Below are 26,839 nucleotides of genomic sequence, written 5' to 3' on the forward strand. Positions count from 1 at the left end.
CTTAGCTACGTCCTATTTCCTAAAAGTGCAATATTTGTAGTTCTATCAAAGATAGGCTAGGAGCTAAACCTTCTCTTGAAGGCTAAACCTTATCTTGAAGAGAGAGCTCGTCTATTGAGAGAGAGATAGAAATTCACATGGCACAACAAAAGAGCTATAGGAGCTTACATTATGCATGGCACACATATTCAGAAACTCAGCCACAAAAATATGTATGTATAATTCATGATAAGATGAATCAAAAGAATATTTCCATTCCTCGACTACGTAATGTTCCCAAGGGTGTCCATGTGTGAAGCATTGTAGGTAGCACAACGAAAAGAGAGAAAGCTATGTGTTGCTACATGCATGAAGCACCCTGTCTATACTCACTATAGATAGTGTGGATGACCTTTATGTACATAAAGTCACGATTGTAGATGCTCATGTTGTCAAGGATAACAATTTTGAGAATTTTGCGAATGACCATATGCTTCAAGCAAGTGTGAATGAAGTATGTATAGCAATTATGGAAACCATACACAGGCCTATGGTGCAAAATGGCAAGGACACAATAGATAAATGTGAAATTTTGAGCACCAATAAAGAAATTGAAGATGATGAGAGTGAAATTGACGAGGATAAGATAGCATATGATGGTGATACATCTGATGCTGGTGAGAGGTGGTGTGGTGATGTATGTGATGATGACATAGAGTTACAAGATCCATCAATGAAGGACATGATAGCCTTGTACAAATAGCAACATATGTTTTGGGAAGGATCTCACCAGCAGGACATGGGAAATTTAAACATTAAGTGAAGATGATGTAGAAGGGAGTGATGCTATGATGGTTGATTTGACCTTGGTACCATGTGCTGTACCAAAGCTGAGGGTTGGGCAACTGTCTAGTGGTTGTGATGCAAAGGTATCAGGTCATAAATGCAATGTGAGCAAGTATCAACCTATGGTTGTTCAATACAAAAGTCTTGAGAATGTGATAGGCAAGAAAGTTAGAGCAATCCTTTATTGCACAACTTATGGATGCATTTCAGGTCCTTCCATATATCTTTGGACAATTATCCTTTTATCTGTAAGATATTGATCTGGTAATTAATGAGTCTTGGGGTAGTTGGCATGATGAGGACTTGGTCATGATATCTTGTGTGGCTTTGTAGGCATGTCTCGGGCTTCTCAAGTGCGAGATGCCTTATGTGGAAGACAAAAATTCTAGTGATAGAGTTTTTGAGGTTCTTTTCTAATTTTGGAATGGAGCTGTTAGTGGTTTTATATAGAGAATGAAGAGCAATTGATGCATCAGGGAAATGATGTGCGATTTATGATTATCAATGGCATGACCTCTAGTCATCAGATGCATTTTGACATAGTTGTGGGTTTGGTTGGCTAGAATGACCTATCATACAAGATGATATGTACCAAACTTGGAGAAGATCCATATCATGCTTGGGATCTGGGTGGGCGGTGGCACTATGTCCAAAAACTAGTTGCTTTCCCCTTTGGTGTGAGTAGGATGCTTAGGTGTTGCTATGCAAGTTTTTGAGTTTCCACACTGTTTGATGCAAGTGTTGAGCATAAATGCTCAATTGGGGGTTGGGCAATGATGATAAACCACTTTTGGCATGCATGTAGTAGTGGGTATATGCATGGGCATGGGTATATAATGAAGTATTTCCATGCATTTGGAAAAAAACTTAATGTGATATTGGGTTTCAAATATAAAAGACAGTGCATAAATTTTATATAGCATGCTTGCGTGTCAGTAGTTGCGCACATGTGCATGCCTGGACACGATGTCGAAGCTCTAGATGTGGTGACAAGTGGATTTTTTTGGCTCTAGGTTGTGCCTGTGATCTTTTTAGAATGTAAATATTGCAAGTGGGAATTGTGGGTACTCTCTTCCCGCCCCAAAAGTTTAACTACATGTAGTAACTATCTATTTGTGGTGCCTGATATGCAACAATGTGCGAACCACCCTAGAAGCGGTCAAAAATAGAATTTTCATATGTAGACATGAATCTCAAGAATCAAGCCTACAAAATTTGGTGGAAATTGGAGTCCGTTTGGTACTTTTCCCACAAAAAATGTTCGTCAAGGGTCGACACTGACAAAAAATGGCCTATAAAGCCATAAAGGTCAAAAATTGGGTCAATCGGGTGTGAAAAAGCATAATCTTGACATATCACTAATGGTTCCATGAGTATCCAACCTGAGTAAGGGTGTGTGTGGAGTTCAAGATCAACACTTTGACTTCTCTGTTTGGAGGAATCGGGGTTTCTACATGTGATCCTAGGGGTGCGGTGCTACCTTGTTTGCGTCTTGTTTTCGAGTGCATGGAGGAGTGAATGAGACTTTGTTCTCTTCAATTAATTCTAAGGTTTTGATGGATGTGTGTGTGCAAGGCATTGAGAGAATTAGGTACAACTTTATGCAAGACTAGGTGACCATGTATCGGTGCCATTAGGGTTGAGGCTACACCAAAGAGTCCAACAAAGTGGAGTTTAGTGAAGTTTTTTCAATAGTTTGAGAGAGGACTTTTGTGGCTAGAGCTTTTGATTTTTTCATGGTCTTTCTTGTGTCTTTTAGTTTCCATCAAGTGTGATTTCAAGCTTTGATAAACTCTACTCACCTCGTAGTGTCTGCGTGTAGGCAAGGCCTTGTAGTTCCAAACGTTTTGAGCCTGAAGTGGGTTTGTGGAGAGAATTTTCATTGAGACCCTTAGTGGTAGTGTGTGAGGTGAATAAAGTAAGGGGATTCCTTGTGTTGTGTCAAGGTGTCAGGTGTGTAGGCAAGGCCTTGTAGTTCCAAACGTTTCGAGCCTGAAGTGGGTTTGTGGAGAGAATTCATTGAGACCCTTAGTGGTAGTGTGTGAGGTGAATAAAGTAAGGGGATTCCTTGTGTTGTGTCAAGGTGTCAGGGTGTGTCACTGTGCGCACGATGTCTTTTGCTTCATCATTCTTAGGCGATCCTGCTGGCGGGTGAGATTCGTCAGTTGTACACTCAGAAGTTAAAGTTCGAGCAATGATGTTTTCACATTTTAGCTGTTGAATGGAATTCCATGATGGTGGTGCCATCCCAACCATCTATTTCCAAAGGTTGTGAGGATGCAAACAATTTGCTTGCATCTTATGAGTTTGACTTGACATGTTTATCACATGCTGTTCCAACTGAGATGCAAAAGCTTGCGAGTAGCAATTTAGTGGTCACAGGGAACGCAACAGATTGGTTTGAGGATTTGTGACAAGATGAGAAAGTCAATTGGGACATGTTTAAGAGATGCTTTCTGTAGAATTTCAGAAGGTGATTCCTCACCAAGATGAGATCACTAGTTTGTTTATGCAAGAACATGAGTATGTTGCAAAATTTTGGTCAAGATTTGTTGATTCTTGGAGAGTTTGGAAAGATTTTATGTTGCATGTGGAAGCCATATCTAAAGAGTAATTTATTCCACTTTTACAAATAGCCAAAGAATACAGGTATTCAATCACGATTTTGCTGCGACCAATTCTTAAGATGAAAGTGCCAGACAAAGAGCCTAGTTCTATTTGTGAAGCATTGAAGATAGCATTACAAAAAGAGATAAAGCTATGTGTTGTTACTGACATGAATCACCCTTTAAAGGTCTATAGCCAATATAGATAGTGTAGATAAACTATATATACATAAAACCACGATTGTAAATGCTTACGTTGTCAAGGATAACTATTTTGAGAATTGTGTGAATGACCGTATGCTTCAAGCAAGTGTGAATGTAGTATGTACATCAATTGTGGAAACCATACACATGCCTACGGTGAAAAATGGCAAGGACAAAGTAGATAAATGTGAAAGTTTGAGCACTAGCATAGAAAGTGAAGATGATGAGAGTGAAATTGAAATTGACAAGTATGAAGTAGCCTATGATGGTAACACATCAGATGCTGGTAGAGTTGGTGCGGTGATGTATGTGATGATGACATAGAGTTACAAGATCCATCAGTGAAGGACATGATAGCCTTGCACAAAGAGATGCGTATGTTTTGGGAAGGAGCTTTGCACCAACACAACATGGATGGTTTCACTGAAGATGAGATGATGTGCTAGGGTCATGAAATTGCCACATTAAGTAAAGATGATGTAGGAGGGGGTGATGCCATGATGGTTGATGTGACCTTGGGTCCATATGCTTCACCAAAGCTAGGATTTGGGCAACCCTCTAATGGTTGTATACAAAGGTATCGAGTCATGAAAATGCAATAAGACTGGGGTCTTTGTAAGCAAGGATTTGTTGCTAGTGACATCTCCAAGGAATGTCAGTGGGGGTACCAACCCTATGGTTGTTCAATACAAAAGTCTTGAGAATGTGATAGGCAAAAAATTTGGAGTGATCATTTATTGTACAATTTATGGATGCATTTCCAGTACTTTCGTATATCTTTGGGCCATATCCTTTTTTCTCCAAAGGATCTTGATTGGAAATTAACGAGTCTTGGGGCAGGTTGGCATGATAAGGACTTGGCCATGATATCTTGTGTGGCTTTGTAGGCGGGAGATGCCTTATGTGGAAGACTAAGATTCTAGTTATAGTGTTTCTGAGGTGGTTTTCCAATTTTGAAATGGAGTTTTTAGTGGTTGGAGTGATACTCTCTTTTACGTAGGGAATGAAGAGAAATTGATGCATCAGGAAAATGATGTGATATTTTATATTATCGATGGCATGAGCTCTAGTCATCAGGTGCATTTTGAGATAGTTGTCGATATGGCTAGCTGGAATGACCTATCGTACAAGATGATATGTACCAACCTTGGAGATGATCCATATCATGCTTGGGATCCAAGTGGGCGGTGGCACTATGTCCAAAAAGTAGATGCTTTACCCTTTGGTGTGGGTAGCATGCTTGGATGCTTAGGTAGTGCTATGCAAGTTTATGAGTTTCCATATGATCCAAGAGAAAGTTTGGGATCGCTTTTGCAGTTTTATGACACTGTTTGATGCAAGTGTTGAGGATAATTGCTCAATTGGGGGTTGGGCAATGATGATAAACCGCTTTTGGCATGTTCGTAGTAGTGGGTATATGCATTGCATGGGTTTATAAAGAAGTATTTACATGAATTTGGAAGCTCTTTTAATGTGAGATTGGGTTTCAAATATGGTAGCTAGTGTGTGCATTATAAATAGTCATGCTTACATGTCAGCAGTCGCGCACATGTACATGCCTAGACAGAATGTCGAAGCTCTAGATGTGGTGCCAAGTTGATTATTTTGGCTCTACTGTGTGCTTGTGAGATTTTTAGAATACAAATAATGAAAGTGGGAAGTGTGGGTACTCTAATTACATCCCGAAAGTTTGACACATGCAGTAACTATCTATTTGCGATGCGCTATATGCAACGATCTACAAACCCAATCTACGAACCGCCATAAAAGTGGTCAAAAATAGAATTTTGGTTAGTAGACATAAAGTTTATGCCTCAAGGATCAAGCCTACAAAATTTGGTGGAAATCGGAGTCCATTTGGTACTTTGCCCCAAAAAAATGTTCTTCAAGGGTCGAAAATGGCCCGAAAACGCCAAAAAATGGGTCAAACAGGTGTGAAAAGGCATATTTTTGACACATCACTCATGGTGACATGAGTATTCAAGCTGAGGGAGGGTGTGTGGAGTTCAAGATCAACAATTTCACCTCATTGTGTGGAGGAGGAAGCAAGGTTTCTACAAGTGGTCCTAGGAGTCCTATCTTGTTCGTGTCTTGTTTTGGAGTGTGTGGAGGAGTGATTGCGAGTTTCTTCTCTTCAATTTTGCACTTGGGAGATTCTACCAAAATTATGAGGTTTTCATGGATGTGTGTGTGTGAGGAATTGAGGGAAGGAGGTACGGATTTTTACAAGAGTATGTAACCATGTATTGGTGTCATTAGGGTTGCGGCTACACCAAATAGTGCAACAGATTGGAGTTTGGTGACGTTTTTGTAATGGTTTGAGAAAGGCCTTTTCTAACTGGAGGTTTTGAGAATTAGATGGTTTTTTTTGTGTCTTTTGGTTGCCATCGTGTGATTTCAAGCCTTGATCAACTCGACGCACCTCGTAGTGTTGCGGCTAGGTAAAGGCTTGTAGTCCGAGACATTTGGAGTGTGAAGTCGGTTTGTGGGAGAATGTTCATTGAGATCTTGAGTGGTTGTGGGTGAGGTGAAAAAGGTAAAGGGAATCCCTTGTGTTTTGTTAAGGTGTTAGGGTGTGCGAGTGTGCGCACAGTGTCTTTTAACATTTCAAATATCACTTTTAAGATGTGGCGTGCAAGGCGAGGTGGGACCGTAGTAGGTTGGAGGGGTGGTTCTAGAGACTCTCCCTCTCTCTCTCTCTCACACACACTCACACACACACACACACACACACACACATTGTGTTTTCACCCTCTAGCAAGCAAGCTCCATAGACATCCTAGATGATGCTCTCTCTCTCTCTCTCTCTCTCTCTCTCTCTCCATCCATATTATCCACATAGCCACACCAACACTCTCTAACACACAAATCTCATGGAACGTTTTAATTAAACTTTTCGTAAACCTTACCCCTCAATATGGTGCATAAAGGCTTGGACGTGTTTGGCCCTACTCCCAAACATATAAACCAAAAAAACAAAAAAGAAGGTCATGGGTATCCCACATGCTCAAGGATAAAGGCATCCAAATAAACTATGCCATTTTGAAGCACCACTCCTCTCTGAACAAAAGAAAAAAGAGCAATACCCCACCACTCACCCACTTCCTTTTTAGAGGGAAGACCAGAATGGGGATCCACTTGTAAATGGAGAAAAAGCCAGAAGTCTTTGCAAGAGGATACTTAGGCTGGGTTCACAAAGCGTGACGGAAATAGCGCTCAGCAGGACATGAGCCAATCATTGGTCGCCGGCTCAGCAGGGGCTATTCACAAGGTGCGGCAGTAGCTAAAGCTGAACATGCCAGTGCACGGAACAGTTGCCTCGATTTTCTTCCGAACCCCCCCCCCCCCCCCCCCTCGCCAGTTGCTATTTCCGCCCTCCACGTAGGTTTAATTGCATGCCAACTTGCAACTCAACGTTCCAAAAGACACCCTTAACGTTCTTTTTTTTTTCAAAGCAAACCTTAACGTTCTTATTTTTCCAACTATAAAAAGACCCCATTGGAGCTAAAGAGTCCTTCACATTTTTCACAGAGCACAGAATGAAGTTGCAAGGAGCATTTTGAGGCTTGGAAGCATCCACTGTGGTAATTTTTTTTTGCATGAAGAACCTCTTCTCTTCCTCTCCTCTTTTTTCATTTTGTGTTGACACAATGACGCAACTTCCATGTTCTTTGATATACTAACCTTTATACTCGTGTGTCTTGATAGATTGAAGATTGTTGGAGCGTTACGACGTGCAAAGTTTGTGAAAAGGTATACATGCTTATGTATTGAAGCACGCTCTATTATTAAATGTTTTTCGATGAGCATGTCCTAAAACTCTCTCTTGTTTGCTTGTGATGCAGGTAAGGTAACATGGAGTCCAACACCCCTCAATTTCATGATTCTCAAAGAGAGGACGATGACACCATTCTCTCTCAACCACAATTCTCCCAGCCTTATTTCAACCATTTCTCTCATTTACCATTTCCTATGCCCTCTCATGGTTTTACGGCCATGTTGAATTCTCCATCTCCAACCTCTCCTTTCATGATGCGCCCTTCCAACCAACCACCATATCCCTCACCTCCTCCAAGTAGCTCAAGCCCTAATCCTCCTATGCTACCACAAGCTAGTCCGAGCACTCCTCCCATTCTAATTCCGAACCATATACCTCCCCCCCCTCCCCCCTCTCAACCTTCCAAAGGCCGTTCAAAAGCATCCAAGAAGAGATCAATCAATAATGAGGAGGTAGCCCAAGGGAGCCAAGTGCCATCGAAGAAGCCAAAGACAACCAAAAAGAAGCTTGTTGTTGACTTGGGGGACGATGATGACAACGACAACAAAGGGAAGGGCAAGTGGAGGGACTTTTGGGTTGACCAATTGGTTCACATTCGGGGAGGGATGAATGAGGAATTCAACAATCCTCAAAAGCAAGGAGTCAACTTGTGGGCCAAGGTGGCCACTCAATTGGCCGGCACTTATCCTGAGTTTGATAAAGATAGCGAAAGCTGTCGTAAAAAAATTCAAGCTGTGGTAGCTCAATACAGGATAGATAAAGTCCATAATAACATTTCTGGCAATGACAGGAAGATGGTATGATGTGGTAGATGAATACTACCATGATAGAGCTTCGGTCACACCTCTTAGTCATGCTTCCTCAACCACCCAAGATCCTACTGCTCTTGGAGGTGACAATAGCGCTTTTTCAGAGGCAAAGATGTCGGAGCCCGAGAAGGCTCAAGCCTCCACCACTTCAACACGTCGCCTAGCTCCAAAGTACGAGGAGTCATTGGCCCAAATGGCCAACACAGGGAACCTACTTTTAGAGCATCTTAAAGACTCCTCTAAAGAACAACATGCCTTGGAGAGAGAGCGAATCTCCATTTTGGCTGGAATGCATGCCACCTTGAATGGATATCTTGACCTAGCTAGGAGTGCTGACAAGTAGAGAAACTCGAAGTCTTTGGCACTTATGCTCTATTTTTGGCTATGCTCTATTTTTGGCTATGCACACATAGAAATGTTTTTTTGCAAGGATATCTAGGCTTTATGCTGTTGTAACCCATTTTATCATGATGATTAGTGTACTTTGTTTCCATGAAATGTCTATTTGAACACAAATACACACATGACAAATACAAATAATAATAGTACTAAGAATTCTCTATTTCTCACAATGTATTGCAGGAAGAAGATGGTTCTCTCCAAGGACTTAGCACTCCATTGTGCTTGGTTGTGTTGCTTGGCAATTAATGAGTTGCTTAAGGAATCACACATGCGCAACGAGGAGGCTTTAGTTCAATCCTGGCTCCATGTGACACAATGCATGGCACGTTCTGTTGATTATAAGAAGACTGCAAATCGAAGGAGAGGGCATGAGCTTAGAAAAGCTTGGGCCTACCCTAGGCCACAACATTTTCTAAACGGCTATTTGTTGGGTGCATATTCGGCACGCATGTTTAAGCGGCGTCTACGGGTGAGCAAAGAAACTTTCCATTACCTCTGTGGTAAGCTTGCTCCTTTCTTGAAGAAGCAAACCACAAACATGAGGGAGGCCATAAGTGTTGAAAGTAGAGTGGCCACGGCTCTCAATAGGCTTGCTACAGGAACAAACCTTGATCCCTTAGGTGATCTCCATGGGTGTGCTAAAAGCAGAGTGTGTAAAATTGTCCATGAATTTTCTAGGGCAATTGTGACATTAGGCCTTAGGGATCTCTATATTAGATGGCCTTCAAACTCACGTTTTGCCACACTGGCAAGTGAGTTTGAGGCAATACGACACATTCCCTTTGTAGTTGGTGCCATAGATGGTTCTCACATTCCCATAATTGCTCCAAGGGACAACCATGTAGATTACTTCAATCGCAAAGGGTTTCATTCAATCCTGCTACAGTTAACCGTGGCCCCAAATTTTTCAATATGGAATTATGATGTGGGGTGGGCTGGGTCAGTCCATGACTCCTTAAACTTCACTAGAAGCGAGCTAGGGCAACGATGTACAAAAGGTGACTTGGGCAATTATTGTTTGGTGGGCGATTGCGCTTACCCAGCATGGCCTTATATGCTAGTGCCCTTCAAAGGATGCAAAGAAGGATTGTCACATGCAAAGTACTATTGGAATTTCATCCAATCAAGCACTAGGATGCCAGTTGAGAGAGCCTTTGGCATGTTGAAGGCAAGGTTTCGTATATTGCTGAAAAGATGTGACATGAATCTAAAATATGTGCCAGATGTTGTTGCTGCTTGCCTTGTGCTCCACAACATTTGCATTTGCCACGGAGAAAGTTTTGACATGGAATGGGTACGAGAAGCTGAAGCAGACTTGGCACTTATGGTTCGAAGGGAAGAGGATCGGGGAACAGCTGCCTGCTCCTTGAGGGAGCTATGTGCTACTAGGCCAATACAAACAGAGGACGCAATGGAACGTGCTCAAGGAGGCGATGAAGGTTATGACTTTGGTTCAGGTTCAGAGCGGCGAGACAATCTCGCTAGGACAATGTATAGAGAGCATGCAAGGGCCAATGTACAAGAATTCTTTGGCAATGATGCCTTGGCAGAGATGGATTCATCATCAATGGAAGCATCATCATCATTAGCTTCTTCCTCTTCTACGTAGAGCTTTGCAACGAAACCTTTCATTGTAGAATTGGCATTCTTATTATGTTTATGTCCTCTTTCAGCTTGTATCTCATGAGATTCCTTTAATACATCTTCAATGTAGCTTCTCTATATGTGTTTTTTCTAAAGGTTTTTATGTTAATCAAATTTCTCTTCCGCCACCCTGTGTGAATGCATGGTGCGGCGGAAGATATGTTGGTTCTCTATTTCCACCTCCCGTGTGAACTGATGGATGGCGGAAGAGTTGGAAATGAAGCTCTTCCACATGGAAAAGGGTCTTTTTCTTTGCTATTTCCGCCGCCCTCTTGTGAACCCAGCCTTACACACACTGTTATCTGGAGTGCTTCATCACCTTACTACACCAACACCTGACTTTTCTAATCAAACTTAACCCACTTTTAGACTTTGTATAAGGGAGACATCTATAACACGTAGAGTTCTCTTTTGACACATGTCTTCCACACACTTAATTTAATATTCTCATTTTTTTTGTTTTTGGGTGATGGTGGGCAGGTTACATGAGAATTCTCTACCTAATTCAATCGCTAAAGGGTTCACCTCCAAATAAACCACTTGCTTAACTATTACCTTGTATAAAGGGTTCGCCTCCATATCAACCACTTGCCCAACTATGAACTTGTATCAAGGCTTTTATGGCATTTGCCTGTGAATGAATCCAATGGTTCTAACTTTGTTGCACAGACTACGTGTCCACTAGTATTTTTGTTTTGTTTTGTTTTTTTTTTTTTTTTGTGTGTTTGCTAGACTAAAGATAAAGGTCGTAAAACCTATTGTCTCTAGTGGTCAAGTAGCATAACTTGGCTTATGCTACCTTTGGCCTCTAAGCCCCTAAATAGTCAAGGAAAAACCCACGCTATTTTTATTTATTAGTATCAAAGCGATGGTGGTCTTGTGGTTGGAACATGGTTGAAGGTTGGGAGGAGACCCCTTCTATGAGACAAGAGCTCTCTCTCTCTCTCTCTCTCTCTCACTCACACACACACACACACACACACACACACACACACACAGCGTAGAAGCCACATATCAAACTCCATGATAGTAGTTATTGATTCATATGGGGTACATACAAGAGGGCAAAGCCCCCTTCAAATAGGAATTTGGCACCGCTTCATTCCCATATGGTCATACCTCTTGGTATCTCTCTTAGCTAGAGTAGGTTCACACGCTAGAGTAGGTTCACACCCTACGCCCTTTAAAACTTGGCACACACGAAGGACTTGAACCCACAAACATCACCGTATAATCCCTTGATTTGTTCACCTCTAAAACTATGAGTGTGTTAATACATTGCAACCTTTTAAGGAGAGGGAACCCATTACAATATTTTAAACATTGCATCAAAATGTAGATAAGCTTTTACGGTAAGAGAACACCCGCTTTGATAAAACAACAGGTAGGTCGGTGCGGGCTAGTGTCCGGCTCCTCTTTCACTCTTTGACTTTGGATGCCATAGATCAACTACCTCCTCATCCAATGACCTTCTGGATTATGGGGTAAAGTCTGCAAAGAAAATCAGCCGCATCATAATGTGAGTCAATGACCATAAAGAGTAGCAATGCACACACCACAGACACGGGATGTGGTACACCAATCTACTACAAGAGAAAGAGAAATGTCAAGGCCGAGGAAAGAGGATGCCTCCAAGGATGTGCGAGGTTTTATTTGTGAAACAAGAAAGGGGAAGAAATCTGAGTACATCATAGAGGAAAATATATTTACCCGATAGCCTGACCTTGCACCGCTGACCATATGAGACATTGCCCGCAGTGTACCCACACTAGAAACTTAAATACCACACGAAAGAATTTTCCCCTAGTAGTTGTTGTAGAAGAGGGTGAGATGATTTGTGAGGAGAACTTTGCATGTGTGTGCTAGCTAGCCATCACCTACCCTTAAACTCTGCACAACATGGTGAAGGTTAATGGTGAAGGTTAAGCCCAAAACTGTAATAGGAATAGCGAGTACAAGGTTTGCACACTGCCATTTGGCTCAAGCACAAGATTTTCATGCAAATTTCCAAGTCTTTGATTGAGGTATGCTTTTTGCAACCTTTCTCGTGAGGACAAGTTGGATGGAGACAACTATCCACTTTGCATGTACATGTTGTAGCATATCCTTGTTGCAAAGGCCGTTTGAAATGTATGGTTATGATTTAAGACAAGTTTTTGTGGACGATCGTGCAGATTCTCATAGTTATGATGCTAGAGCTGTTTTGCCTACCACTGAGCAAGCACTTTGGGATGTTAAGGATGCGAAGACTCGTTCATTGATTGCACTTCTGATTAAGCATTTCATTACTCCACACATTTTCCTAGCACGAAGAGCAAAACAGACATGAGATAACTAGCTTCTTAGTGTGCAGATACAACTTTGGCAAATTTTTCATCTGCATAAAAGTCTAGAGCCCAAGGTTATGCATGAGGAGGTTGATAGGGATGTATTTCTTTTGAAGACTAAAGATCTCAATGAGCAATTTATTTCCATTGGTGAGTTCATTCTTGGTAGTACTCTTGTGCATAGTTCTTGATGCATTGCTAGACTCTTATCAGACTTTTGCCTCCACCTTCAGGCTTGTGACAAAGAATAAACCTGAAATGTGAAGTTGAATGGCTTTGTCATTGTATTGCTACCAAAGGCCCAATCCAACATAAAAAACAAGGCTACATAGCATGATTTTGAATAGGAATTTGTGTTATAGAACAATAGTAGAATACAATTGTTGCCACCTCAATAGCTTCTGCAAGTAGCGTAACTGTCACTATAGTTGCTACTCTTCAAACAACTATAATTCTATGAAGTCTAGTGGTAAAGGCAAGAAGAAGTTGAAATGTCATTATTATAGGGAAAATTATCATCTCGCCAAGCAATATCCTAAACTTAAGGCTAAAGAGGCTCATAAGAAAGGGGCAAATGCAACAATTGGAGATGATTCTTCAAAAAGAAAATTTGGCAATTTTTGTGGGATAAAAAATTGGCTTTTACTACAAAGTGCCAATAAGACCCATAAATAAGTTTTGCAAAATATATGGATCATGTATGGTACTTTAATAGTGGTGCAATTAAGCACATTACATCTAATTATGATTTCTTCCCTTCCCTTAGTACTATCCCTAAAATCATTACCAAGTTCTTGAAAGTTGACATAATCATGTGGAAATACATATAAGATGTCCCTTCATTCACAGTCTGCATCATTTTGTCATCCTTTAATATGGCCCTCTGATTTCTCCAAGATTCTCAAATCAATGTTTCAAATTTTGGGCTTGCTATAGGTATTGCATCTGTAACCAGAGGACCAAAATGATGCCCTTGTTTATCACCAGTGTAGCTTTTATTTTGGTCAATTAAGTTGTCTTTTATTATGAAGGTATGCAGTTATTGCTCAATCCCTGTATAGACTTATGATAGTCTTGGAATGGATGGAGGAGTGTGAGGAGTCATTTTAGAAGTTGAAAAGAGCACTCATATCCGCTCCAATATTAAAAGCACCAAATTGAAAAAGGATATTTCATGTTCACATTGATGCTTCATCATTTTCTATAGGATGCATATTGGCTCAACTAGGAGAAGAAAATATGGACTTCCCATTATGCTAGTAGACAGCTTAACAACACTGCAAAGAACTACACAACCACTGAGAGAGAAGGGCTAGGGATGATATATGTTTTTTTTTTTTTGGGCATTATCTCCTTGCAAACTAGTTTGTGTTTTTCACTGATCATCAAGCCCTGTTATACCTTGTAAACAAACCATGCAATACCGGACGCATTGTACGATGGTTCATCATATTGCTGGAGTTTGATTTTACAGTAGTGGTTAAAAAAGGGAAGACACATCTTTGAGTAGATCATCTTTCTAGATTGTCAAATGGAGAAGCTCAAAAAGCATAGACGATGACATTCCTGATGCATATCTTTTCATAGTTGAAATGGTACCCAAGTGGTCTCAGGAGATAGTCAATTTAGTGTCATGGAGGAGAGTTCGATGGGACCGAGTAAGAATTTAAATGATAGAATTTTCATAATCCAAGAATTTCAATTAATCAGTGGACTTTTGTATCCTTTAGGCTCAGACAACATTTTATAATTATGCATAAGTCCTGAAGAGTATAATTGCTACCTTTTAGAAGCACATGTTCAAGACTTGGTATTCCATTGCTCGCAAACAAAAAAATATCAGCACTTAAAACAATTAGGAGTTTATTGGCCAAATATCTTTGCTGACGTTCATGAGTATGTTATTATTTGTGCTACATGTAGACCTATGCCACCAATATAACATACAAATTCTGTTTTAGGTAACAATTGCACCAGAATGGAGTCAATATATCATTGACTACATAACAACGAGAACGTTTCTTGAAAATACCTTTATAGCACGTCAAAGAGCCATAGAAATAGAGGCTCAAGATTTCAAATTGATTGAAAATCAGCTCTATAAAAGAGGAAAGGATAACCATCCTAGGATATGTGCAACAAAAAGCACGTATTTGCCAATCTTAGCGCAGTCACATGGAGGAATAAGCGAATGCCATTTCTTAGGGGATAAGAGAACAAAAATTTTCTTAACCACGGGAATATGGTGGCCTACATTACATATGGGTGCTGAAGAATATGTTAAAATATGTGATGCTTGTCAGCATACCAAAGTGCTAATAAAGAGGGATGAGATGCCTTTAAGGCCTGTGATGGGAGCTAGAGCTTTTGCTAAGTGGGGTATAGACTTTATAGGACCAATTTAACCTCCCGTTTACAGGACTCACACCCAACATATCGTTGTTGCGATAGACTATCTCACTAAATGGGTTGAAGCAAAAGCCACACAAAAAGCGGATGCAAGGACCACTGCACAATTTCTTTATGAACATGTCTTTTTAGATATGGTCTACTAATAGAACTTGTCAGTGATCATGGAACACATTTCATTGATGAATTTATTGAAAACCTTCTAGATGAATTTATGGTAATACACAAGAAGTCTGCTCCATACCATCCACAGGCTAATGGACAGGTTGAAGCTACAAATTAAACCTTATGCACTGTGTTGACTAAAATAGTATCTGATTTAAGAACTGATTGGGATCAAAATTTGCACTCTATAATTTAGGCTCACAGGGTAGCCTATAAGACATCTATTGGAATGACACCGTATAACATGGTAATTGGTCTTAACGCTATCTTTTCCATGGATTTTTTAATCCCAACTCTAAGGGTAGCTAAGCAATTAGAATGGACAGGCCATGAATTGTCTTCAAGAATACATGACCTTGAAAAGCTAGATGAGCTCCGCTTGATAGCCGTCACTTCTATCTATGTTCAAAAAAGAAGGCAAACGGCATTTTTTGATAAGCATGAACATTCAAAAGAATTTAAAACAGGAGATTATGTCTTGGTTTATACATTAAAACAACATGCCAACAAACTTAAAAAGCAAGGGATGAGACCCTTTGTGATCAAAGATCTATCACCAAGTGGGCCTGTCAAGCTTGCTACATTAGATGGTGAAGAAATGGCCAATTGGATTGGTGGTTGTAAACTTAAAAAATATTATTTTCCACTAGCCCAGGACATGCTTCAAAAAATCCATGAAGAGAGGAAAAGAACTCAAGAAAAACATTGAATAGTCAAAGAAGCTCAAGTGAAAGCAAAGGAACAAATGGAAAAGATAAAGCTTCTACAACAAAGGCAAGGACCACCACTATGGATCAATGCACTCAAAGTAACAAAATGCAATGAAAAGGATACAATGGATCCCACAATTACAATCAAGATTGAAAGTAAGGGGCTGATGGATCGCAATCCATGTTCCTACACATTTTGGTCTAAAACTTTCCAAATAAGCTCTCTTTAGCTTGGTTAATCCCTTTTTCCACTTATTTTTGGGTTTGCATTTACTTTGAGCTAACCCTCATATTTCTAAGATTTAGAATAAAATACTCTTGTATCTCACTCACAAATCCTAATACCTCTCAAGAGTAGACCTAGCAAGTCTCCAACTTCTAGCCTCTACTAAGCACTAAAACCCGTGTCTAGTTGCTTGACTGATGCTAAAGTGTAAATGAATTGGAAACCAATGAAAAAGCATAAGTCAAGGAACACATTGCAAGTTTCAAAATTAAAATGCAATTACCAGAGCTCTAGATATGATGATTACAAGGTGTATGAGAGTAGCCGCCTCACAGTCGTACGCTCCAAAACTCAAAACTTTGATAATGATCAGTTTCCCTCTCCCACTTTACAAAAATGAGTTTTATACCTAGGACTCACTTAGCTAGTGGCTGACTTAACAAGGCTCAGACTCATTTACATATTATATAACTCAGTTGTAACACAAAGAGATTTAAGGTGGTCTGAATAAAATCAGCGACTCTCATTTAATTACAAAGCTTTCCAAAAAATAATGGACATCAAAATTTGGGGCCCTAATGAAGGGGCCGACTCGAAGGGTGCTTGTCTGGTTTGGTTGCTAATAGAAGCTCTTCAAAGTGGTAAAGAAATCTTGATTTATTATGGAGTTTTCTGGGGTGCTTCTAGCCCTTGGAGGGGTGCATTCAAGGGTCCAATGAGAGAGAGAGAGAGAGAGAGAGAGAGAGAGAGAGAGAGAGAGAGAGAGAGAGAGAGAGAGAGAGAGAGAGAGAGAGAGAAGTATGAAGCATTGAAAACCCGAAAGGACACTAGAAATATTGCTAGTACTCCCCACCTTAGTGAGAGAGAAATTGAGAAGTTTGTAAAGCAAAAGGGTGCTACTCTCTCTAAGTTATTAGATCGGACTGCTACATGGACCGATAAGAAAGCACATTCTAAAGATGAATAGGGGGCCCTTATAAAAGGGATTTTTAAATCATTTTCAGGGATTTTTGGAGCGTTTCAGCTCTGTAGAGAGGTTTTGGGACAGAAGTGTGTGCCTGTCAAGCCCATGTAGTGTTTTTCATAAGGTTAGCCATAGTGTTGGCATTGTAGGCTCAACTTGTTGCAAAAGGTTATGCACAACAAAAAGGCATAGATTATGAAGAGACTTTTGCTCCCACTTGTTGTATGAATACTGTGCATTTTCTATGTGTATTGGCAACTCATTTTGTTTGGGATGTACATCAGTCAGACATTGTTACCGCTTTCTTGAACGGTGACATATTTGACGAAGTTTATGTAACTTAGCCTCGCCGTTTTTTCAAGAAAGGACAAGAGGATAAAGTTTACAAATGTAAGAAAGCTTTGTATGGATTGAATCAATCTCCTCCTGCTTGGTATGAGAAGGCCGACACTCATTTGGTCATACGAGCCTTTCATAACAGTCCAACAAAAAGCACATTGTATGTAAAGCATGAGGGTGATGTACTTCTCATTGTGAATCTTGATGTAGATGATTTGCTGATCACTAGATCAAATGAGAGACATATTGCTGAATTTAAGGCTGATTTGAATGCTACTTTCAAGATGAAAGATTTGGGACTGTTGCATCATCACTTGGGTATACAATTCAAGCAATGTGATGGTGGTATTGCCTTGTGTCAGAAAAGTTACATAGAGATATTACTATGTAAGTTTGGACTTGAGAATTGCAAACCTATTGCCATTCCCATGGAAATAGGTTTGGTGATCCTGCCGATGTCACTCTTTACCAAGCTGTTGTTGGCTGCCTCATTTATGTATGCAACACGAGGCCGGATATCCCGTTTGCAGTCTCACAGGTCAACATATTTCTGCATAGTCAGGGTCTAAGCATTGGCAGGCTGTCAAGAGGATTTTTCTCTACTTGAGTGGCACTTTACATCTTGGCTTGTTATCCCAAGGGGGATCATCGCCGCCAGATTTACATGCTTTTTCGGACTTAGATTGGGCTGATTGTTTTGACACACGAGTGTCCACAAGTGGTTTTTGTTTCATGCTTGGCATCTCATGCATATCATGGTTGAGCAAGAAGCAACCTAATGTGGCCACTTTCAGTAGTGAGGCTGAGTACATGGCAATCTTCACAGCTACCATTGAGTGTGTATGGCTCAAACGCCTTAATATGGCTGATTTGGGTGTTGGACACGACACTGCCAAAACTATCTACACTGAGAGTTAGAGCGCATTGGAAATTGCAAGAAACCTAGTTTTTCATGCTTGCACAAAGCACATTGAGGCGCATTACCACAATGTTTGGGAGATTCTCTCAATAGGAGAAATCATCTTGGCTTATGCGCCAACACTGGACAACCTTGTAGATCTTTCACAAAGGCATTGTCTGGTGAGAAGGGGGGATTTGTTACCATATACATGTGGTAGTGATGTGTGTGAACACACTTAGGACCACCAAGGCATTTTTTCCCTCACTAGGAGGTTTCCCCCCCGTGCATTGTATATACGTCCATCACTCTAGAGCTAACTTATCTTTTCATTGCACACTAAGTAATATACTCTCTGTTGTGTTTTTTCCAGCAACCCTAATTCCAACACTTTGCACTCGACCAAATGCACACACGCTTTCCATTAACAATTGAAACCACACCAGTCTTGCCCATTTACAACTATCTCATAGTGCACACCGCTCTCGCTTTTTCTCTCACACACATAGGGGCTCGGGGAGGCATACAAATCTCTCACACCGGCACCGACGGACACTTGGACAAGAGTAAAGACAAGAAGGGGGAAGAAATGACACAAAAATGTGGTATGGTTTGCTTGATTTATGATGAGAAACACCTTCTACAAACACCACAAAACCTATTTCTACTGGCTCCGTCGGCCTGACCACGATGAGCGCAAAAAATTAGCAATCACTAGCTTCACCTCCGTGTAGCCCCTCCTTACTCAGAGCGCGACCAAAAAACTTTGTACTGGTGCCCTCGCTAGTTCCAAAGGAGTGCACAAAGCTCTCTTCCTCCTCTGCCGAGAGATCCTCTTGAGCCTCCTAGCAAGGCTCAAAATACTTGGATGGCACACCGGTCAAGGCGACCCAACTAGCACAAAATTGGTCCCCTTGTGAAATTTCAATTGGCAATATCTTGGCAACCATGACTCCAAATGATGATCTGAAAAGACCGGCTCGCTCCACACATTGAGCTCTTTACATATATGTACTAAAACCCGCTTTGACTACCTAGCATCACCTACCCTATGCGTCCCAAATCAGCAATGCTACTCTAACTTTGAAGTGACATATCTTTCACTCTGTAGTTTCATTTGATGGGCCGTCTAGACTAGCTCCCTCAACACTTCAAGCTCTTTATACTTAAGCAAAAAATGAGCCATGGGATTTGCATTCACTTGCCATCCCATCAAGCCATTTCTAGAGCCCTTTTGGCCTAAAAAACCACATAAAGCTTACATCTCTACTGCCACTTGCCTGCCTTTGTCTTCCATACATGCTTTAGCACTTAGCCATGCACTTGTTAGCATACACATCATTCCTTGTGCCCTCTACTAGGGTCGACACTCTTTTGCCACATGTGGGAATCCCATCGGTGATTTTTTTTTGTTTTTGAACTTCATTTGGTGCCCCAATGGGCCTTCAATAGTTTGCAACATTTTAGTCATAAATTTGATTTTCGTAGTTGTTATGATGGTTTTTGTGAAATTTGGACCGTACACAAATGATCTTGCATATGTGAGGCTCATACCTGTGAAATCTATTAGGGTAAGGTGTCCCTAAGTGTTAGTAGCAAAGCAAGAAATTGGCAGGCTACTCTAGGTTACCAAAGCTCTCTCTCTCTCTCTCTCTCTCTCTCTCTCTCTCTCTCTCAGACTCTTACAAAGTGCAAATGAGCTCTAATATACCCAAATTTTTCTATAGTGTCCACCTACCCTAAGTGCTGAGCATATACTTATCTTGTTTGATCACATTTTTCATAGCAACCATCTGCCTCTCAGATGACTCATCATTTGGATTCTCGATTGTTTATTGTCCTATCAGTTTTGCAATTTTGGTCCATTATAAGTCGGCCCAAATTTTGACTTGTGCCAAATTCTTCCAAACTTGACATGATCAAAGCTCATATTTGTAGATTTTGCATTTGATTTCAAAAGGTTTTGAAGTTTTTGGATCTATTTATTAATTGCTGATCCTTATTCGGTTAAAAAGGAAAGGAAATTAAAAAAATATATTTATTAATTGGCCAAAAATCTAGCCAAAATTATTCCTTACACTCATACATACATACTCTCACTCTAGGTATCATGTCCATCAAAATTTATCATTATGGCTCACCCCCCCCCCCCCCCCCCCCCCCCCCCCCCCCCCCCCCCCCCCCCCCCCCTCTGCCACTAACGACATAGCTAGTGCTAGGGGCAGGGGTTGAGTCATGTGCATGAGAAGAAGAGGTTGGGAGGTGGACTCCAAGGCACTTGTTCCCCTAGTCTTACAATAAGTCAATAAAGAGCTCTATTTACGTGTACATGATTTTTGTTAAAGATTCTCAAAATGACCCTAGTGTTTTAGCAAAAGAAGATATAACCAATCAAAAGGAATTAGAGTTATCCAAGTTCCTCAAGGAATTCCAAGATGTTTTTATTGACGACATCCCTTGTGAGCTACCTCCCAAACGAGGGGATGGCGACCATGAAATTGAACTTCTTCCAGGAAGCTCACCGCCTAATAAACCTCCTTATCCTACAACCATTACTGCATATTTCACGAAGAGATGATCATGCTAGATGTTTGTGGGTGAGATTGAGAGCTGACACAGGTCGATTCCTATATATTGCCATATGTTATTTTCCTCCCAGTACATCAGTGTATGCTGCATCCAGAGGGCAATCGCCTTTCTCTATACTAGATGATGACATATGGGAGTTTTCTAGGGATGGTGATATCATTCTCCTTAGGGACTTAACGCGGTGTACACATATATTCACCCTCCACAATGTTATATTTTTCTTGAGTGCGCCTTCATTCATAACACCCATTCACAGTTGGCACTAATTGCTAGGTACCTCTAGATGCAGTCCGGCTCATGGCCTTAACTCCATGCTTGGTCGGGTGCTGAGAACTCCTCCCTTATGCAAATGCTTCCGCAACTCGGATGGATGTATATTGAAAATTGTATAAAAGTGTAAATTGTATATTTTGTGCATACACCCCCGAGGAGGGTATCTCTCACCTGGTATGATATCCAATGCTTAAGGCTAAGGGGATATACATTACTAGTGCCGCTCGTGGCCGTTTGACCATCCAACAGTGCCGACCGCCGCCAACCTCCACCGACTACCAACGTTGGGCGCCGTCGACACCAACCACCGAGCAAAACCTCCACATCACCGCCTTGTGCAGCACGCATAGTGCGTACCATAGCTCAACTCACAAGGAGCTCCACCACTCCCCTTGATGCTCTAACAGGAGATCACGCTCCTGTATAAGTACCCTCCAAAACCACGTCCAATCTTGACCTATGTGACTATAACCCCGCCACACCGCGTATCGTGGTGCATTGCCTTTGGAAACCCATCCCAAGAAGTGAAAACCATCTTAAAACTCCCCCTTGTTTTGGCCCTTTGTGCTTTGCCTGCTGCTAAATGTTGCATAGTGCTTCAATTGCTAAGCCGTCAAAGCCAACCGAAACTCATTGTCCTCGGCTTTAAGACGCATAGCTCTTGCTTTGCCTGGAATTTGGGATGGCCTCAAACGGAGCGCCCCAAAATTGTAAAAAATCACTTGCTACCCCGCTCTCATTGCCAACTTCCAACTTTGATCGGCCAGAACTTTGTGCTCCGGACTCCGATTACCGTGTAGTCACTTTTTGCTAGCTTCACATGTTGGCCACTACTCTTGCCAATTCCACCGCGTTCCAAAAAATCTCTGTTGCACACTGCTCAAGGCGGGAAAACGGACACATACCCGGTCCCCATCAAAACTTCCAAGCCTCGTATCTTGATATTCGTGACTCAGATTGACAATCTAAGAAGATTGACAGGCTCCATAAATCAAGCATTGTGCATCTATCCATTGAAACCGGCTTGGATTACCTAGCATCACCTACCTCGTCTGTCCCAGATCTGCAATGCATTGCACCTTCAAACTCAAATATCTTAGACTCTATTACTTTGTTTGATGAGTTGTCTGGACCTGCTCCTTCAACATCTCAAGCTCCACATTTCTATGCAAAAATATTGCACCTTGAATCTCTTTCATTTGCCACTCAAATCAGCCCTTTCTGGAGCCCTTCTTGGCCTATAAACCACATCAGCCATACACATCCACTGCTACACGTTTTCCGAGGCTCTTTGTATCCGATACAACTCTTTAACATGCACCAGCTAGCCTGTTTATACCTACCCGTGCCATCTTCTATGGTAGACCAACTTTGGCTGTACCATCATTGCCCACCCCCCTAGTTGAGCATTCATGCTCAACCATAAAAGATTGTTATTCCACTACAAATTGCAAACACTGAGCCCACTATGAGAAAGCAAAGCAAAACTCAATTGTATGTCCATAGTCCTATTCTAAGCATATTATAAGCTTGCATAGGTTGATTGCCCAACCCCCTCCATTAGAACCTGATGCATTGCTGGCACGAACTCCCTTTTGAAATAAGGCTTGAGACGCACACTGTTAGCGGGTCGCCCGTGATGGGCGTCTGCAACATAGCTTTTTGGTACTAACATAATGTCAATATGCAAGGAAGTAACTCGGGATGGGGCACGGAGACTCAATGAGATTGTCAGTCTCACCGAAGTGAACTTAAAGGACTATTCATATGTCTACAATAGCAAATCAACCACTTCCTAGTCAGAAAATAAGTCTATGTCCAATCTCACTGCTCTAGATCATCACACTTTTCAACATCCAAACAAATTTAGAATGCAACAAAACTTGAGGAGAGGTGTTATAATGCCTAAGGGCATATTCCTACCAATTTTTGTAGTCGTTTGGGAAAGTACATAAATTATGATCCATCACAAAAAATATATAGAAAACGGAAATAGAACTACACGGAAAGGTTCCCTTCCAGCTTAAAAACACTCTTCCAAGGTTTAAAAAAAAAAAAAAAACCATTCAGGACCTCAACTCAATGCATTTAGCTCACAAACAAGATGTCGCAAACTACAAAAGAATTTAGAATGATTACACTTAGATTAAAGAGCAAGAGGCAAGGAACACAATGTGCTATTTGAAATCAAATTTTGATTACTAGACAAGGAGAAAGATTGATTACAATTTGCAGTCACAATGAAGCTCTTAGTCGATGTCCAATAAATCCCAAGATAATGATAATGTGTGTTACAAAACTAAGGGTTTTGACTTAAAAACTTGGGACCCTTTCCCACGGTCATTTGTCCACTTACATGGTTTGTAGGCTTAGAGGGACTAAGAGGGATTGATAGACTATATTACAATTTGAGAATCATCAATAGCAAATATACACAGCTTCTTTTGGAAAAATGATCGAGTACAACAAAGTTTGGTGTGTATCCGAATTTTAAGTGTCATTCCGCTGTATCCACCAAACATTCCCCCTTCCTATTCATTGAACGTCCTCGTGCAATTTGCTTTTGACTGTCGCCTTTAATAGTTGATCAGCCTCTTTTCCAGCGTCCTTGTGAGTCGCCTGAATTTTTTTGTCCTTGCCTCGATCTCTATCTTTGTTGCCAGATCTATGAAAGGATTATTTCTAAGAGTGTTCTAATAAGTGATATGTCAAGCTGGTAAATCTTTGGTCATGGGATTATGGAGGAGTCGACTTCAAAGAATCCTGTCGTGAATGCCTCCTCAAAGGTTTGTAGGTAGTGGGAGGGCAAAAACATAACTCTCGCATACAATCCCATGATGATTTTTTTTGTTGGGAACCTCTATTTCTATATTCTAGCATAGTCCTCTTGTACCTTCCACAAAGACCAGCCAAGGATGCTCTGCTGCTTCTATATCATTGAATGCTGTTATGCAGGTGATTAGCATCTTTGCAATTTTGACAAGCATCTGGCATGCGAGCTCTGGTATTTATTTCATCATGTTGATGACTCCTCTGAGCGTGTGAATCCTTTTTTTTGAAAGAAGTGTGTTATTGCTTGGCTTGGTTATGATTGGGTAGTTTAAAACTGTTGGTCTCTTGCTTTGCCATGAATAAAAGCTTTCCAAGGATCGCCATCTATTAATGGGACAATATGTGGGGTCGATCCAAAGATGTTGTGCACCATTTCTATAATAGGTTTCATCGGTGGGGTGCTGCTCCAACCATTTCCTTCGCCAGGTTGTTTGGTTGTCAATTTCGTCTGTACTTGTATGGTGGTGACAGGAACATCCCTGTAATCTCCTTTTGGGTTGGTAGCATTTTTCTTTTCCATAAAAGAGCCTCCTGCCTCATTAGTGGGAGTGCAATCATTTCATGCTTGAGATTTTTTACCACCTCGTCACTCAGGAGTGATCATGAGGAGGGCAGCTGACTCCATCACCTTCAACTCATATTGAAAATATTCTTTGTGTGAAGGGTCTTTGACTTTTGAGATCCACCACTGAATTTCATCCTTTGCAGTGTCAAAGATTGACATCATGGCTGGATCTTCAAAGTTGTGTACTGCCGTTTTTGTGCTTGTACCTGGCATATCTGCATGGTGAGCTTCAAAATTGAAATGTCCTTGTCCTTCTATTTTTGTGATTTCTACAGGGACTGTCTTAATGGCTTCATCTGGGTTGCCCTCTCTGAGCAATCAATTCTTCCTTTGCCTCTGCCAGTTGCTTCCTCAGATTTTCAATCTCTTTGTCTTTAGCTTTTTGAAAAGCTTTGTGTCCGGCTGTCATGATTTTCCTGTCGTGTTGCTCTTGAGCCAGGGCATCCTTTAGATCCTGGACCTCTTTTGTCAGCGAGGTTGGTTTAGTTGATGTGCTTGCAAAAGTTCGCATTCCTTGTAAGGCTAAAAGCTGTGCTAGAGTCTTACTGACCACTGAATAAGATTCTTGTAGCTTCTCATTCTGTTCCTTCTCCCTTTTTAGCTCTTCTTCTAGCCTCTATTGCTCAACCTGCAGATTTGTGTTCGACTCGTTAAATGCTTGGACTTCTTTTTTGTAATACGAAACATTTTCTTGTTCTCTCTGTAATTTTGATTGGACTTGTAGTTGTAGTTTCTGCAACTCCTCTATTTTGTCTTGTAGCTTCAATGTGTTTTCACTCGCTTTTGTTGCCTCCTTTTTGTGTCCTCCAACTCTAATTCTTGCAGGATGTAGAGTGATCTTTCGCATTAAAACTGGAGCTTGATATGGTCTAAATGTACGTCGATGTCAAAGGACCTAATCATGTGTGCTCCTTCCTCTATCACAGCCTGCGAATGAGGCAACCTTGGTTGTTTTTTACTTCCTTTTCCTTGATCAGAATTACCTACTTCATTCTTTGTTTTCTTGTCTATTATTTGTACTTCACGAGCAACCAAAATTGTAGTGATCTTTGGCACTATTGCCTCTGTTTCGTGAAATATCTTTGGTGACAACACTTTGTCTGTCCTTAGTTCAAGAGGGTCCGTGGTGTTTTCTCTTTTTTCTGTTTCAACCTCTAAAGGTAATTTTCCCTCTTTTGGTGATGGAAGGTTTTATTCTTGATTGTCAAGGTTGCCTAGAATCTAGATCACCTTCCTCTTCTTGGCCTTCTGCTTTCTTCCTTGCCTTGGTAGACTCATCTGATGATTCAAAATCATCGACACGTGGATGTTTGTGTCCTCTCTTTGTCTTTGCTCCATTTTGCACTTATATTCATTCTGAATAGCTTGCTACGCAGCAAAGCAATTTTAGCCTCATTGCGGCTTGCATAAAGACTAGCCAAAATATCCCAAGACTGTTTTGCAGATTTTGCTAAATGGATGTGAGGAACGATGGTGCGCTTCACAGACAACACAATCAATGCATGAGGATGCGCATCCTTTACATCCCAACGAGCTTGTTCTGCCGTAGGCAAAACAACTCTAATAGCAGCAATCCTTGCAGCAAGACCTGCAACATCCTCGACATCACGTACATCCTCAGAACCAGGACGTACATCAATGCCCGACACAATTTTCCAGATGTCCTTTGACACAAGAACAAGTTGCATCATATAAGCCCACATAGGGTAATTGTGCCCATCCAACCTGCCCTCAACAACAAACATCTTGAAGACATCTGTGTTGTTGTCAACCATGGTAAATGTTGCACCTGATGTGAAAACTACTCAAAAATAGGAGAAATGGAGCGGGAACAACACATGCTATATAGAACAAACCGTATAAGAGTTTATGGCACTTGTTATGCTTAAAATGGCACTGACAAAAACTATTGACAAAATGACAAAATAGCCTGTGCAATACTGCCTGTAGTGGAAACGGAGGCCGAAATGAGCCCGGATAAAAAATCTGAGTAGACTAAGCTCTACGAGCTTTCCCAAAATTTTTGTCAACCTACGAATGCTTGTCAAAGCTCACGGAAATCGGAGAAAGTGAGCAGGCGTGTGTTGGAGCAGCTGGCGACTAAGCCCGAGAGGACGCAACCTACTCTGATACCAATTGTTGGAATTAGGGTTGCAGAGAAACACACATAGCTTGGAGAAGACAAAGGAAGCTCCAAGAACATAATAGAGAGTATGTTACTTAGTATGCAATGGAAATATAGATAGCTCTAGAGTGACGGGCGTATAAACAATG

The sequence above is a fragment of the Adiantum capillus-veneris genome, chromosome 21 (assembly GCF_014529385.1).
Source record: "Adiantum capillus-veneris isolate H3 chromosome 21, ASM1452938v2, whole genome shotgun sequence".
Taxonomy (NCBI): domain Eukaryota; kingdom Viridiplantae; phylum Streptophyta; class Polypodiopsida; order Polypodiales; family Pteridaceae; genus Adiantum; species Adiantum capillus-veneris.